Here is a 15,407-nt window from a genome sequence, read left to right as displayed (position 1 = left end):
TCAAAGCAAAAATGAAAATTAGGAGTGGCATATTGTGCACTTTAGATCACACGGGGGCCCCTGCAGGCATCATAATTCATTTTAATCAAGGTCCGTTTCACTGATTACCAGTTTCCTGTTGAGACCAGGCCATCATCATCATCAGCATGACTAAGTGGGCTCCACTGCTGTTTACGAGCCAGTAATGCCTCATTCAGTATCGACTACATAATCAGATGCATCACTACCTTTTCCCCAATGGTTCGTGATATGGTGAATGTCTAAATAGACTTTTGGTTCCAGGGGTGTAATCGCCACCTTGACTAATTAGCCATCTCTGTCAAACTCTGAATGAATAATACGTAAGTGAGAACCTGCTTGGGGACGCAGGAGGCAAGTGAGCACATCCAGCATAAGCTTCACAAAATGAGGCACTGGTAAGAACTGCCACAGTGTTATTGTTTTGTTGTCATTGTTTCATGTCATTGTTTTGACAGCAATATTGAAATATTATAATAAAAAAGCTGAACACATTACGACTCATTGAAGGTTCTGCCATGAAATGAATGTGCTCAATAGGTGGGGTATATTCATTCACTATGATGCTGTGATTGCAAAAATTAACACAAATTCAGCCAAATCCCAGTGAATTCTGTGTGTCTTTGCAATTTTGTCCAATCAAAGCAACTTCACTACAAAATTGACAATTTACAACAGGCAAAATCTCTTTCATTGCAGAGCCGTGCGCAGTGTATTGATTCACGCACTCTCACTCTAAATTACCATAAGCCTACTGCTGTGGAAGTGTGAGCTCTATGACTGAGATGGAGCTACATGCAGTGACGGGGCTTACTGTTAGCATCACAGGGCAAACCAATATTTATTGATGAGTTTAACGACAACGAGTATAGCCGTCCCGACCACCACCCATGCTCATAAAAATAGACAATGCTTTTTAATGTATATAGTATTCATTCATTGTGCAAAATAAGAAAAATATTTGAACTAAGGGCTGATGTTTTGTACATGATGACTTTGTCCAAATAAAAAAAAGGTTTGTCATATCAGCAAAAATCAGTGTGTTGGCCAATTATCTGCTGATAAAGATAACGTGCTGATATGATTGTGCATCCCTAAAATAAATGCCAACGACGTCATGCACTTTTCCACTCTGAATTGAGGGCACTAATAAAACAATTCAATGTCACTGAAAACAATTTAAATAGATGTCACAGGCTGCTAAAACACTCTCTGCCTGATCGGGGTACTATGAAGCATGAGATGTACCTGCAACCCCAACTTTAAATGTGGTCCTCTCTGATTAGCCTTCTGGAGAAGCTTCTTACTTTGTTTTACAATAACTTGAATGGGATTACAACAATCTTCAGCCTAAAGAATTTAGCTTTTAATAGTCCTCCAATAGGATTTTCTGGTTGGATTACCTGAGAATTGCATGATAGTTAGTTTTCAGTCACGCTGCACACTTCCCCATCCTGCCCCAAAACTAATACCTCCTCGCTGGTGGAAAGGGTCACACTAACCGGCTCACTGGACAGCTGCCAAATCGCTTTAATAGTGCTGAGTGTCCTGCATGCCTGCTATCATCTGACAAGATGAGGCATCCTGGCATATCATCTAGCGCCTCTATCACTTCAATCGAAGGTTGGTGGTGTGTGTGTATGTGTGTTTTTGTTCCGGCTGGTTCAATGACCCACTAAGGTAATTGCATTCTGTGGATGCGTGATGGCAATATTGTGCACATGGTACAAGACATCACTTAGTAAATCTGAAATTAAATATTCGCTGTAATTACCGGCCTGACAGCTTATCCAGGAGGTTCAATGAGGCACCGTCTCTGTTGATGTAGGGTTGTTTATGGAAACAGGAGTAGCAAGAACACACCAACAGTATCATTGAGAGATTAACACCAAACATGTAGCTAATGATTCTGCCGGGTCAATCAAAAATCCTAAAAAAAAAACAAAAAAAACCCCCTCAATTATTCCAATTTATTGCTGACACTGCAGGGAGCATTTGTCCAATTGAATCTTGAGTGCAGAGCTCATCTTTTGAGATGAAGAGGTCCGGGAAGAACCATTTAATCCTTATGCTACTGGAAATACCACCCAACAGATTTTTCAATATTAAGCAGTGTCCTGCTCGCCTGATACATAGCAGTGAAAAGGTTCCAATTTTTCAGTGGCTGTTTGTCTTTCCTGTTAATTATTTTGGTGGCAGTAATTCCAGTGGCATCAAGTTTTTTATATAACCTCCCAAGACCAGCAAATAGTGTTTAAAGAAGCGACTACAGTCGACAAAAAATTGACAAAAACAGGCAAAATTAACAAAAAAGGAGGCCCACTGGAGGATGTGTTGAGAACCTTGCGAGAAAATCCCGCAAACCTTTCAACACTGGAATTTTAATTAAAATACTGGACTGATTAAATATGTATTTGGATCACTGCTTAGCATTGGATTGATACAAAAAAGAGAGTGCCCCTCTGATCTAAGCTTTTCTGAATGAACCAGCTGGCAATGGTAACATAAGCAGATGGTTTCTGTTTTTGTGCCTTGGTGGGGTGTAAGATCATCGTGTCAATATGCAAAGAGCCAAACTGCTGCATGTTGGAACTAATGAATGAAAATTGAAAAATAACATTGCACCTCGAGGTAAAGAGACATAATGGCATAAATATTGACTTGCCGAGGGGAATCATTTCAATACACATTATTGTCCTCCAGCTTTAACGCGGCATACCCAACAGACAAAGAGCAGCTATAAACTAGTGTTGTTTATTTGCTCCAGCACCACATTTTGACAGTCAAGATAAAGATTCCCACATAAAACAGTTTGGGTTGTAAAAAAAAAGGCTGTTGGGAGCAGAGTATTCAATTCTGAAATGGGGCACAGCCTGATAAAGACTTGTCTTTGCCTAGGTGCCTCTCTGTAAATGTGTCAATGCTGTTACTCTAATATTAAAAGCACGAAGATGCTTGTGGTTTGAAATTTGTTTAGGAATGTTCTGCTGTTTTAAAATACTCAGACTGAGTTATTTGAAGGCAATTAGCCAATGAGCTCTACATTTTTCCTGACATCAGATTTACAGAGAGCAGAGTCGCTGCTATTGACATCCTAATTATCTTTTCACAAACACACGGGCTCTTATTCACACCTGTGTGAGAACAGCTTGGCAATACCTATCACAATGACACAGACTTATAACGCCTTGTGGGTCTAATAAGACAATCGATCTTGAATTAGGCTATTTTCTTAGCCAAGCTAGACAAGATGCTTACACAAGCTATAAGCAGACGAGGGGAGGCACTGAATAATAAATTATCCAAACAAGGCCGAGAATGCACACTGATCATGCATGCAGTAGCAGCAGCAGCTCCAAACAGTGCAGAGGCAAGAATGCAAAACATCTGTGGATGCTGAGCACACATGGCCGGAAAGGATTGGTGGAGTTGCTATCATAACTGATTACGTCATTTGGTAGATGATTATACAAAAGATACATTGGCTATAAATTTGCCTGCTTTCTTTGTTTTGCACCATTATAAAATTTTCTCTTTGGGTTCTTTTTGGCTGCTAACTTGTGATAGGCCTGAAGTGATGAGGAGTAGAGCACACGAAATATAGTTGTAGCTCTTTAATAAGACACAGCTACTAATGTTTTGACATTAAGCTTGTCTTCAAAGTGAAGAACTTGTGGGGGCCCCTCGGCAGCTCACCGGGTAGAGAGTGTGCCATTGTAGCTGAGTCCTTACTGCAGCAGCACGGATTCAAGTCCGCCCCGGGCTGCATATCATCCCCTGGCTTTCCTGTCTCTCTCACAGATGAGCAAAATAAAGCAGAAATATATTCTTTTAAAAGTTAAAAAAAAAAAGTTTAAAAAAAACCAAAAAAACAACAATAATCAGTATCTTATTTCTATTTTTTTTTAAAAAGAAAGTTAATAAAAATGGCAATGGAAATAACTATACCAATAGTGTAATAATGCCAGCGATCGTCATTACAATACATTTAACTGTATTATTTGTCCAATTTATTCAGTACATAATTTTAAAAAAAATTATGTATTAAAAGATGTCAGTATCACCTTAGATAATTCAGATTATTCATGTAAAATGAATTTAATTGGTTGTATGTACGCAGCATAACCATACCATGTTCCAATTAAAAAGAAATGGAGCAAAGTTTTAATACTTACTAAGCAAGTGCTACTGAAAAAAAACACAACTCTATAGTGGTTGTTTAGCAGCAAATGGCAAAACTTAAAAACAAATGTGTATAAAACTTAGAAGAGAGAGAAAAGGGTCAGTATTTAATCCTCTTGCATCAGGAGGAGGCTGGCTGCTGTCAGTGGAGGGAACAGGGCGATGCAGGTCTATCAAGAAACAGGTACAAGGTACACAGAGTCGTTTCACACTCCACAGCTTCCCGCATTTTGCACTACACAAACAAATTAGTCTCCCTTTACACCTTTCATTAAAAGGCGTTTTGGGTGAACAGACTGCAATGGAAGAGTGTTTGACCACATAAAATTAGTGTAAATGCACCAACAACACACTTGGGACAGATTGTGATCTGAGCACACAAACCAACAGTGTAAATGCAATTGCGTTTTCAATCCACATACAACTGTTTCAAGCAGCGAGGCAGCAGCGGCTTTCCCCTCACCTGACGCTGAAGCTGCAGGACACTCAGTGGTCTCTATCTCATATGATGCTAATACCACTGCAGTGTCTCCTTGATCTGTAATGCATTCTTCCTGTGCACCACTATATTTACAATAAGGTGGGCCTGTTTGTCAAGCTCACTGTTTCTTTTTTAATCTTTCTTACTGCTCTGACAACAAAAACTACAATTACTGCCTGTATGCCTCTGCGAGAACCTGTCGAGTTTTAGTTACAGTTTACATCTATGTCTGTGAAAGCATGCATGACTCACACATCTTCCCCCCGGCAGTACAGAGCTATGAGTTAGAGTTATGACATTGTATAATGGCAAGAGAAGAGTTTTTGCAGAACACTGTAATGTCAGAGTAGAGTTGCTCTTTGACCTTTTGCATCCAAAATGCAGTCTCTTCAACACTTTATCCCATAGGACATATGCGTGAAATTTTGTCAAAATTAGTGTGTGATTTTCTGAATTTTCTTAAAGCTTTTTTGTAAGGATCTTGAGTTCACAAGAATGCAACTGAATGCAACTAATACCATAAGGTTAAATCATATCTAAATACAATCTGGAGAGGAGACGTATTTTAATACAAGGTGTAAGGGGGGTCTTTGTCTTCACAAAGCAGCAATCAGTATAATTTAACTACTCTCCATGAATGGATGATAAACCAAGTCCAATAAGGCCAACTGAGACGCTCTTACAAGCAGAAGCTATAAAGGAATGACACCCAAGTAGGGTTAGAGAAATAGCCTTGTTTTACTGTGCAGTGTGCACCCGCGCCTGGAGGTAACACAGCACACTGTTTCTACCTGCTGCAGACACAAGTAATCTATGATTAATGTCACAGTGAAAACACAAAAGTAATACACAACAGTAGAATGCAGGAGGCATCAAATTTAGTGTTGTGCGGCGGGAGATGTGAATTCGGATAGGAAGGAAGCAACTGCAGCCTGTGGGACAACAATTGTGCTAGCTTTTCTATGTATAACCCCCCCACCCCCAGTGTGCAAAACAAAATAAAACTTTTTAAAGGCCTATATTTTCTGTCTCTCCTTTTTATGTAAATAGAGGTGGACAAAATATATTATAATACACCACAAACTCAGTACAGAGAATTTGCCACCTCCTTTCTGTCCCTAAAAAACTTCAACAGGCCAGCCACTGGAGTTTCACAAGCAAGGCTTTTTTTGGGGGGGTCTACCAGTATGTAAAAGAGAATGGAGAGAGAACATTCAGGTATTATCTTTGAAAGGCACCCTAAAAATAGGCTGCAATAACAAAAGGAGCAGACAGAGACTAGGAGGTCAGCCATAATAGGCGAGGGTCGAGATTATCAGCACTTGCAAAACTGTAGGCTGATGTGCAGGGAATCCATCAATGACAAAACCATTAGGCCACTGCGCTTTTTGTGTTCAATAACACTATTCAGAGGTGGCCATGTGGCAAACAATTAACCAACTGGAGCTAGGTTAGTATTGATTAGTAATTACAGAGGATAGATGAGAAATCTGAACCCAAACAAGTATTGGTTTAACACCACAGCAATTACTGTGCAGAATGCATTCTTAGGCTAGATGAGGGGTATCAGTAAAAAAAGATGTCTCCCTTACACCTTTATACCTACGTATATTAAAGGAAAAATGCAGACTTTAAACCAGCTTTGTGTCAGAATAATGTGGGCAATATACTATGTAAATGACCTGTGATAAACTCCCCTCCATCTCACTGGCACACAGATCTTCCAGCTCGGTTTTTTACTGGATCTAGTATTGTTGCTCAAATTACAAATTGTACTTCTGAACACAAAAAAAGTATAGAAGCACACTGAAAGAGAGACCCCGCCCTGTTTCTCTCTCTCTCTCTCAAACTCAAAACCAGCTCAGATTAAACTGTAAAACTAGGCAGTTTTACAACTAGGCATATAAACTAAAATTATGTCACTACATTGCCCATTTCTTGCCTAAAATGTCTTTATAAACATATTTTAGTGCATCGTTTAGCTGTATTAGGAGCATTTGTGAACAAAAGTGGATGGCATACTGTTTCCGGTATTGTGCAAATGCAGGTTGAAAAAAATCAGCTCGAACAGTAAAATTAAGCAGTGCTGATCAAATTTAAACTTAGATTACTAAAGATTATGTTACTATCTTTGCTATTTATTGCCCAAAATGTCTTCAGAAAATAATTCAGTGCACTGTTTAGCTGTATTTTGTGAGTTTGTGAACTTGGGGTGGGCGCCATACTGTTTCCTGTTTTTTGTGAGCAGAGTCTGAAAAATCTGAGATCAAACAGTAAAACTATACAGTGATGACTAAATATAAACCAAAATTCTGCTACTACTTTGGCTAGTTATTGCCTAAAATGTCTTCAGAAAAAACAAGAACATACCGCATACCGCAGAAGTACATAAGACAGCTGAAAAGCTTTCTCAGCGTTTGCATCAGGCGACTCTATTGGAATGAATAGGTACCATCTTTGGTCCAGTGTCTAGGTATTATTAGGCTGAGAACTGAGGCTGAGATCAAATGGTAAAAAGAGCTTATGAAATATAAATAAAGATTCTGTTATCACATTCCCTATCTCTTGTCTTAAATTAAACATATTTAGGTGTGCTGTTTAACTGTAATGTAAGATTATTTGTTACCAGCCGGCTGCCATATTGTTTCCTATGTCAAAACTAACAAGCTCCCATTACGTCACCCATCAGCAGGATTGTTTATTGCTTCTGGGAGCTGTAGCTTTTCAACCTCTTGAGCAAAAAAGGAATGCCACAGTCCTTCTCTTTTCTCTGGTCACGTAGCACCTATTTCAAAAGTATGACAGCCCAGTTTAATAAAACGACCATCTTTCCAGCAGTGAAATGCTTCTTTAAGCAGATAAAGTGCAAAACGTAAACCACCACTTAGCTAAAAGAGAAGGTTTGACACATGTTACCTTGATCATTCTTCAAGTAGCTCTTATCATACACTTAATATTCCACTGCATGATTGCAGAAATGCAGCTGAATCGAGTTCAAAGCAAACTGATCGTCTTTTTAAAAGATTAAGCTCCTCTTAGTGTGGGCTGTAATACTATGAATTCCCCACAAAGCTTAGCTTCCCATCATCCAAAAATGTCCCCGATTAAACCTAGACAGGACAAGCAATTTGGACAAAGGAGTGGGGACATAAGCAAAGCATTCACACATGAATCCCCCCAACGGATGGTCAAGAATAAATTATAAACTTACCTACAGCGATGAATTCTCCAGTTAATTTGCTAAACGTATTTAGGTCATCTTTGTATTCCCTTTGGTAAAAGGCTAGATTCAGCAGAAGGATGTTGTACTATTTGCAAAGAGCAACTGAAATATCACTCCACAACAACTAATAACCCAAGCTATACAGTGACTGAGCGTTTAGCATGCAAACAAGCTCCAAAAAGCAAAATGTCAGCTGTTTGCTCAATGAAATAACTGATGAGCTGATGCATTTCACTTGCAGCCCATCAACATTTTACAGGGTCTGAGATTTCTGGGGTAAATCCATGATCTTGAGCCAAAATACTGCAGTTTCAACACCCGCAAATGACTATTTCAAAGGAAAGCTCTGAAAAATCCTGTCTGATGAATATATTTGGTTGACAACTGATGAGTGGATTTCAATTGCAACAGATGTTTCTGTGACAGTCTCTGCACACTACATGGACACCAGATGGAAAATTAGAAATGTGGTTCTTAGCACTGGAGATTAGGAGCAAGCACAGAGATGAGTGTCACTAATTGCGATGTGGACACACTGGGTGGCTACAACATTATGAGATCAATGTAATATAGATTTCACCACATATAATGGCAATGTAGAGGAAATACTTGCACTATAAATGCCATTAAACCCATATTCATTCAGTCTGAAAAAAGGACTGATGGTGTAACCAGTGAAACACTAAGTCCACTGCAGTTCATTTTACTATGTCAATAGCGGAGGTCTACCACTGTGAGAACAAACAGAAGCAGCTCAGTGTTAAACCTTAAAATTTTAAGATAGTTTCACACATGCAGGGAGAAACAGTCAATATTAAGATTTTTATTAATTCATTTTTACTTGAGCCTGAGCCCTTTCAAAGCTGAGGTAAGTGATGGTTTTACTGTTGATTTAAACTAGTGTGGAAACAGTTTCGGTCAAAACTGTAATGGTGCAGGGTCAGGGTCCATTGCGTGCGGCTGCATGCAGAATACACTGTATGCAGATTAATGCATGTGATGTAGAACCAAAGTTCACAAGTTGCACACTGTAGGTTTTAGCTGTACGCCAGTAGCAACAGATTCTGAGGTTAGCACAACAGCCTGACTGACGTGCGAGTCTGTTACACTACAATGAGTGCAGATGAAAAGCCAGAGTTGGAACCTGTGAGTTCCTGTTCAGCTACATCAGGAATGGAGAGAGTTGTGTATAAAACAAGGACGTGTAGGGTTGGTACTGTTCGAATTTGAACACAGTGTTGGAATGTAACTAAGTATATTTACTCAAGTAAATAAATGAATAAATAAATTAAATATCAATATAGTATAATTTAGCCAATTGACTAAGAAAACGGATTGCCAAATATTTTGATAACCATTTAAGGTTTTTTTCTTCTTATTTTTGAAAAAGATTTCGAATTTTTAGAGTTTTCTGAATTGGGTACTTTAATTTACGTACATTTTACTGGTTATACTTTCGTACCTTTACTTAAGTAACATTTTTAATGCAAGAATTTTACTTGTAACAGAGTATTTTCTCAGTGTGGTATTAGTACTTTTACTTAAGTAAAGGAACTGCATACTTCCTCCACCACTGTTTGAATACCAGCACCAGTTCTGGTACCTGGCATTCAGTACAGGTACCCAAAAGTACCATTTTTCCCCCAGTACTTTCTTAGTAACATGTTTTTTCTTAAAAAGCTGCAGGGTCGACTTTAGTGGAATAAAATGCCATTCTGTTCCTCTGCTCTTTTCTAATCACACATAGAGCTAATCTTCTGTCTCTGACTGCTTTTCTAGCAGTGATACTAGACTACAACTAAAACATATAGAGAAGAAAACAGACCAGACAGCAAAACTATGGCATCAGATTGGCACAGCAACTTTTTGCTCACAGGGAAGTGGACGAAGCAGCTGCGGAGCTCGATGGGCAGCTCTGCGGAGCTTCCCTGCCGGCCTCAGAGCACCATGGCTGGCGTCCAGGCTTTTGGGGTGCTTTGCAGCACTGCCACTTCTTGTCTAAACCCGGCGTTCTCACCCAGATGCACTATCAGGTACCAAAAGTTGGCATCAATGGAATTTACATTACATTTACATAACCATCGTTATTCAGTCAGTACCATTAAAAGTTTGTTACCCAACTCTAGAGGACAGTATGTCAGTGTTGCTTCACCGCTGTAGTGTTTTTGATAGAAACATATCCAACATGCTAACACACCAGTGTTTGGGAGTTTTGAATGTGTGAATAAAGCCAAGGCAAAACTAATTAAAACACTTCCTCTAATGCACAAGTTTTATTTGTTATTATTCTTTTTTATTGTATTTTTAATTTTGGAGCATAAGAAATGCTTTTTAGTTTTATAGCTGGTTGTGACCTGTTGTCTTTTGGGAAAAGGTCTGTTCAGTGTCCGTACAGTGAAATACACAACTGGTGAGATGTTCTTCATTTTTAAAATGAAAAGAGTTTACCAAAGTTGCCAGTGGGCAAAATGCTCCCTCAGGCCCCAGCAGGAGGATTTTGTCAGTCTTTGACACTTGCACTATGGTCTGTTTATAATAAATGAAAAGAAACTTGTTCAGTGCAATTGGGTTTTTTCCCCCACAATACCAAACTCACACCACACCATGACTCCTAAACTAAACAGAACTGTGCCGTATGTGTACTGTCACACCCCTCGCTTAAACTTATTTTGAAAAATGGATACAATTACATTCCTGCAGGCATAAGCGGTATCCAGATCTCTCAAGATGGAAAATAACCATTAGCTGAGACCCAACGCTATCAAACATGCTCAACAGCATGTTTTGCTAAATTTAAACACCAAACACAGACGACCCAAAGGCGATACAGGAAATTAAATCAACTATGAATTTGGTTGCTGAGCTTGAAATGTTGTTATCTACATGTCAGGCGAGCCATGACTCCTAAAGTGGCAATTATGTTTCATAACAATGTATCAAATGACAATGTGAAAGAAATGGGACACTGTAAAAGGGGTCGCTCATCATGGTGAACGTACAGAGAATTATCATCTGAATCTGCAGCACCCTTTGGCTTTATGGAGCTTTGCAGTGTGTTTCAGCTCATTGTTTGCTCTGTGTTGTGTTCACAACTCGTTTCCACTGCAAAAAAGGTAAAGCATGTTTGAATACTACGAGTTATCTTAACTCTTAGGATTCTTAACTCAGAGGATCAGAGGGAGGTATGTAGAAAACAATTTAATGGGTTGAGAGCAAATGTAAGAATATGCGTTTGCTGATGAAAGTATATATACATTAGCGTATTAAAGGAACAGTGTGTAAGATTTTGGGAGATTTAGTGGGGTCTGGCAGTAAGGATTTCTGATTTCAACCAGCTGAAACTTCTCCCCATTAAAATTCCTCCAGTGTTCGTTGTTCAGGGACTTTTTTCTTTACTGGGAGCCAAGTTACCTGCAGAGGTCTCTTCCTCTCCAAAACAAACAGACCAGGTGATTAAACTGGTAAAAACATGTTACAAATCAGTTTTTTTTCTATGCACTTTGGCACTTTGCAGACGGCTGCTCCCCCAGCGCCTGCTATGTAAGCTCTGTCTTTTGAAGAGGTCTATTCCTCTCAAAAACAGATGAGCTGAGTGATTTAAACTTGTAAAACCACAGAATAAAGCAGTTTAACGTAACAAACCAAGGTTTCTCCGATGCTGTTTGGCATGCTGGAGCCGGGCTGTAAGCTTAGCACCTGCTAATTTATGCTTACTGTTTTTCTCTATTAACTTAATATCCAGATGTTCAGGAGGTTTTCACCAGGAGCCAAATCATCCGCAGATGCCTTCTCCTCTCCAAAACAAATGGACCAGGTGATTAAAACGATTAAAAACATCAAATAAAGCAGTAAAAAAAAAAATCAGGTTTTTGAAATGTTTTTCTAACACTGCTTGTCACTGAGGGGCTACCAACTACAGCAGAAAATGTATAAATGCAAACAGACCTATCTAGCCAGTAATTTGTTTGTCCATTCAGGGCTACAGTAGAGACGTGCAACAGGGTCATCTCCAATAACGAAGACGCGCTTCCTGTGTAGACACGGCTCATTCTGAGGTAACAAAACGTTTTTTCTTATTTTCAGGTTGATTATACACTAAGAGATAACAGATTATTGCCCTAGACCAGGCATGTCAAACTGGTCCACAGGGGGGCCGGTGTGGCTGCAGGTTTTTGTGCCAACCAACCAAGAGCACACAGTTTGACCAATCAACTGTCTGAAGATGGAGATCAGTTGATTAAATGAGTCAAGTCTGGTGTGCTGCTACTTGGTTGGAAACAAAACCTGCAGCCACACCGGCCCCCCTGTGGACCAGTTTGACATGCCTGCCCTAGACGATTATTGGGACCAATATGTCATTTTCTGTATCTGTATTTTATTTTAATGATCGTCGATAAAAATAACTAATTAAAAAGTGCAACAAAAGTGTCAGCAAGGGAGTAACATTTACTTTGTAAAACCTCAGGAAGTTATTTTATTAATTCATTTTTGTAATTTAAATGACTGCATAAAAACAGGTTGCTGGGAACTTGCTGTATATGATGTTGAACGTTTCAGTTTTGATTAAACATTTGCTAAAGGCATTTAAACAAAGTTTTGTGTTGGAGTTGGTTATATTTCAAATTCTAATTATTATAAGAAAGATTTTGATTTTTATTGTTAATGCATATCGGTAACCAATATCAGTTGACCCCTATGAGAAACATGGCGGTGTAAATGGCGATCTCCATTAACGGGAACGTGCGATATAAACGGCTCATTCTGAGGTAATGCCAACACAGTGGTTCTTATTTTCAGGTGATGATACTCTTAACAGAAAAACATACTTATCATATTATATTATATTTCTGCCAATATATACCGCAAAATTCTTCAAACTGGACCTTTAAGACCGACAAAACTATCATTACTTCACTTTAAACTATCATTTTGTCTAAGGGAACTCATTCACCATATTTTCGGAGCCAGTCCTGCAGGTCACAGACCCTCCTCCCCGAACTGTCTTTTTAAACGCTGCAGAGCCAACGAGCCAGGCTACACACAGTGCTGGATTTAAGACGATGTTAAACGTCCCCGAAACAAAAGAGATTCAAAAGCAACTAAAGATTTCTACTTTGAGTCCGTTTAAAAAGGTAAGGAGGAGGGGAATAAAAAAATGTGACGTTTCCCAAAAGCGCAGTGACTGAATTTTAAACTGCGGCGTGCGAATCAAAGGAAACAGATGAAAGGCATGCCAATTCCACATTTAGCCAAGGAGTCCACTGGGGCAGAGGCTTCTCTTTTATCAAAACCCACTGTTACCATCGACCAAAAATAGGCAAGGCACTGGGAGAGCCAGGCAGAAGCAGCAGGCAGCAGTGAATCCCAGAGATACGGAGTAATTACTGGCACACAAAGAGCTTTGCTGTCATAACGGGTGGCTAATCAATTGGATATCACAAACACAAACACTGAGGACAAACAGCAGCAATAATTACAGGCCTAATCAACACAGGTTGAGATCTCTATTGAAAGCGTTCTCGTAGGAACTCATCTGAATGCTTTATGATTTGGATACAGGAGGTTTACTCTAAAGTTTCCGATCTAACTACAGGTGTACTGAGGACGGCAATTAACACTCCTGATGATGTACTTGTGTTAAAAAATCTCCTCGCTAAGGCTGTGGAGGAACACAACTCAAAGGCTGTAATGCTTAGAAAGATGAGTACATTTTGGAGCTGCGCACAAACATATACCAAATCCCCCCACTGTGAGGCTCTAGGCTGAAAATCCCGCAGTGAGGGTAAACTGAGGGCAGCTGCCCACCGCCATCTACTGCTTCAAAATCATCTTCTCTTCATCCAAACATCCACCTGCTGCGGGAAAGCAGGAAACTGGGAGAAAAAAAGCTCTATAAAGATACCACAACGGCCAAAAATGAAACCATAAAACTGGATGTTAAAAATGCAGCTGTGGACAATTATTTCGTCTACATACAATTGATTTCCCCCAGACAAAAAAAAAAGTTGTTATTGCTTTGCCTTTGAGCATAATGGTTTTGCTACGAGCTGTACAGTCACTAAGAGACAGTAGCGAAAGACGGTAAGACATTTACGGCTCATTGGCTTAAACATCAGCGCAAGGCGGGCGCTCAATAACACTATAGTCAAAAAGATACTGAGCACTTTACACCACCTCTCTCTGCAAACTCGACAATCATTAATACAGCGCGCCTACATCATAACACAAGTTATTGCTGCCCCAAAGCTGCCATATCTGCATGAATGGGCTTGCCACGGTGGTTCCCAAATCCTGAGGGGTCAAAATTTACTGCCAGGGCTGAGTAATTATACACTGTCTTCTGTACCACTGTGGTCCCTTCATCATTATTTCCTAACACATGGCTGCCTCTGCTGTTTCATATTCTATGGCTATGAGATAGTGGAGGAGAGCAGAAGGGAGTGCTTCTCTCCTGCTCTTCTTCCTCTCCTTTTTCCTACAGTGGTGACACAGCAATGTTTCATTCTTCCACAGGGGAGTCTTTGAGGAGGTATAAAATCCCAAATCTTACAGCCTCTTCAGTGCACAGAGAGCACAGACACATGAAGTCTGGGGCTTCCTGCTGTAGATATCAAACTAAAGTGGTGGCCCGGGGTATGAGCCCTTTTTTATGAAATGAAGAGATAGTGTTAACAGCAGCAAGCAGCTGGTTAATTCAGATTTTACCTTCCAGGGAAAGAAAAAAGGCTGTGCTCTTTTGAACGCAAAAAGATGTCAGCCCTCTGAGACTTGAAGGTAGCTTGCTGATAAGGAGGGCTCTGCGCTGTCCTGCTGTAAAATCAGCAGGTGAGGTCTTTCTGCACACGATAAAGGCTTTGTCGACACACACAACTACATCTATGAAGAACCGCTGTCACCAAGGTAGTATGATTGTAAGTGCTAATTTGGTTTTTAGTTTATCCACTCATATAACAGGCTTCCACAGTTTTGTCTAGTGGGGTGTAGCAGGCATTTCATCATATATTAGATGGATGACAATTTTGATTTCAAATGAATGTTTTAATGTATTTTTGTTACAGTGTATATATTTACTCTGTGTATTGGTTGTCCTGTGTCCTTTTTGTTACTCTGTGGCCACCACATATCGTCTGTAAGTGGCCCTGTGCGGCCAATGAGATCACCTGTCTAAATAAAGGTTACATTTTCTAAAAATCCCCATACTGTAAGCATTTGCCAACACAACATAATAGTTCCACAAACATCCCGACTCACTCGCACATTCCTTTAACATTTTGAGAAAGCAGCTAAGTAGAAGCACTCGTTGCCAGTGTTTCGGTTTTATGAGTGACCACTTTGACTGGCTAATATTAGTCGAATGCCTTGTGGTCACTTGTAATAACGGCAGCTGTTGCAAAATTGAGAGCTGAGAGTTGAAAAATCTTAGTGTCTATCCCTGTCAAAGGAGAAAAAATCAGCAACAAAAAAAGTCGATTAAGCATCTTGCCTGTACATAAACAAGAAAGC

At 39.7% G+C, this 15,407-nt stretch overlaps 1 protein-coding gene and 1 long non-coding RNA gene across 2 annotated transcripts in view; one reads left to right on the top strand and one right to left on the bottom strand.

Moving 5' to 3' along the window:
• LOC121957621 (dolichyl-diphosphooligosaccharide--protein glycosyltransferase subunit STT3B) overlaps positions 1-15,407 on the bottom strand; it is a 120,058-nt gene that overhangs the window by 72,442 nt on the left and 32,209 nt on the right. The window lies entirely within an intron of this gene.
• On the top strand, positions 8,651-12,019 carry LOC148186661 (uncharacterized). Its single transcript, XR_015779380.1, has 3 exons — positions 8,651-8,772; positions 11,647-11,718; positions 11,882-12,019. It is a non-coding gene; the product is annotated as an uncharacterized LOC148186661 (long non-coding RNA).

This window comes from Plectropomus leopardus, chromosome 17 (assembly GCF_026936395.1).
Source record: "Plectropomus leopardus strain MGB_pleo_1.0 chromosome 17, ASM2693639v1, whole genome shotgun sequence".
NCBI lineage: Eukaryota > Metazoa > Chordata > Actinopteri > Perciformes > Serranidae > Plectropomus > Plectropomus leopardus.
This window is presented reverse-complemented; position numbering and strand designations above follow the sequence as displayed.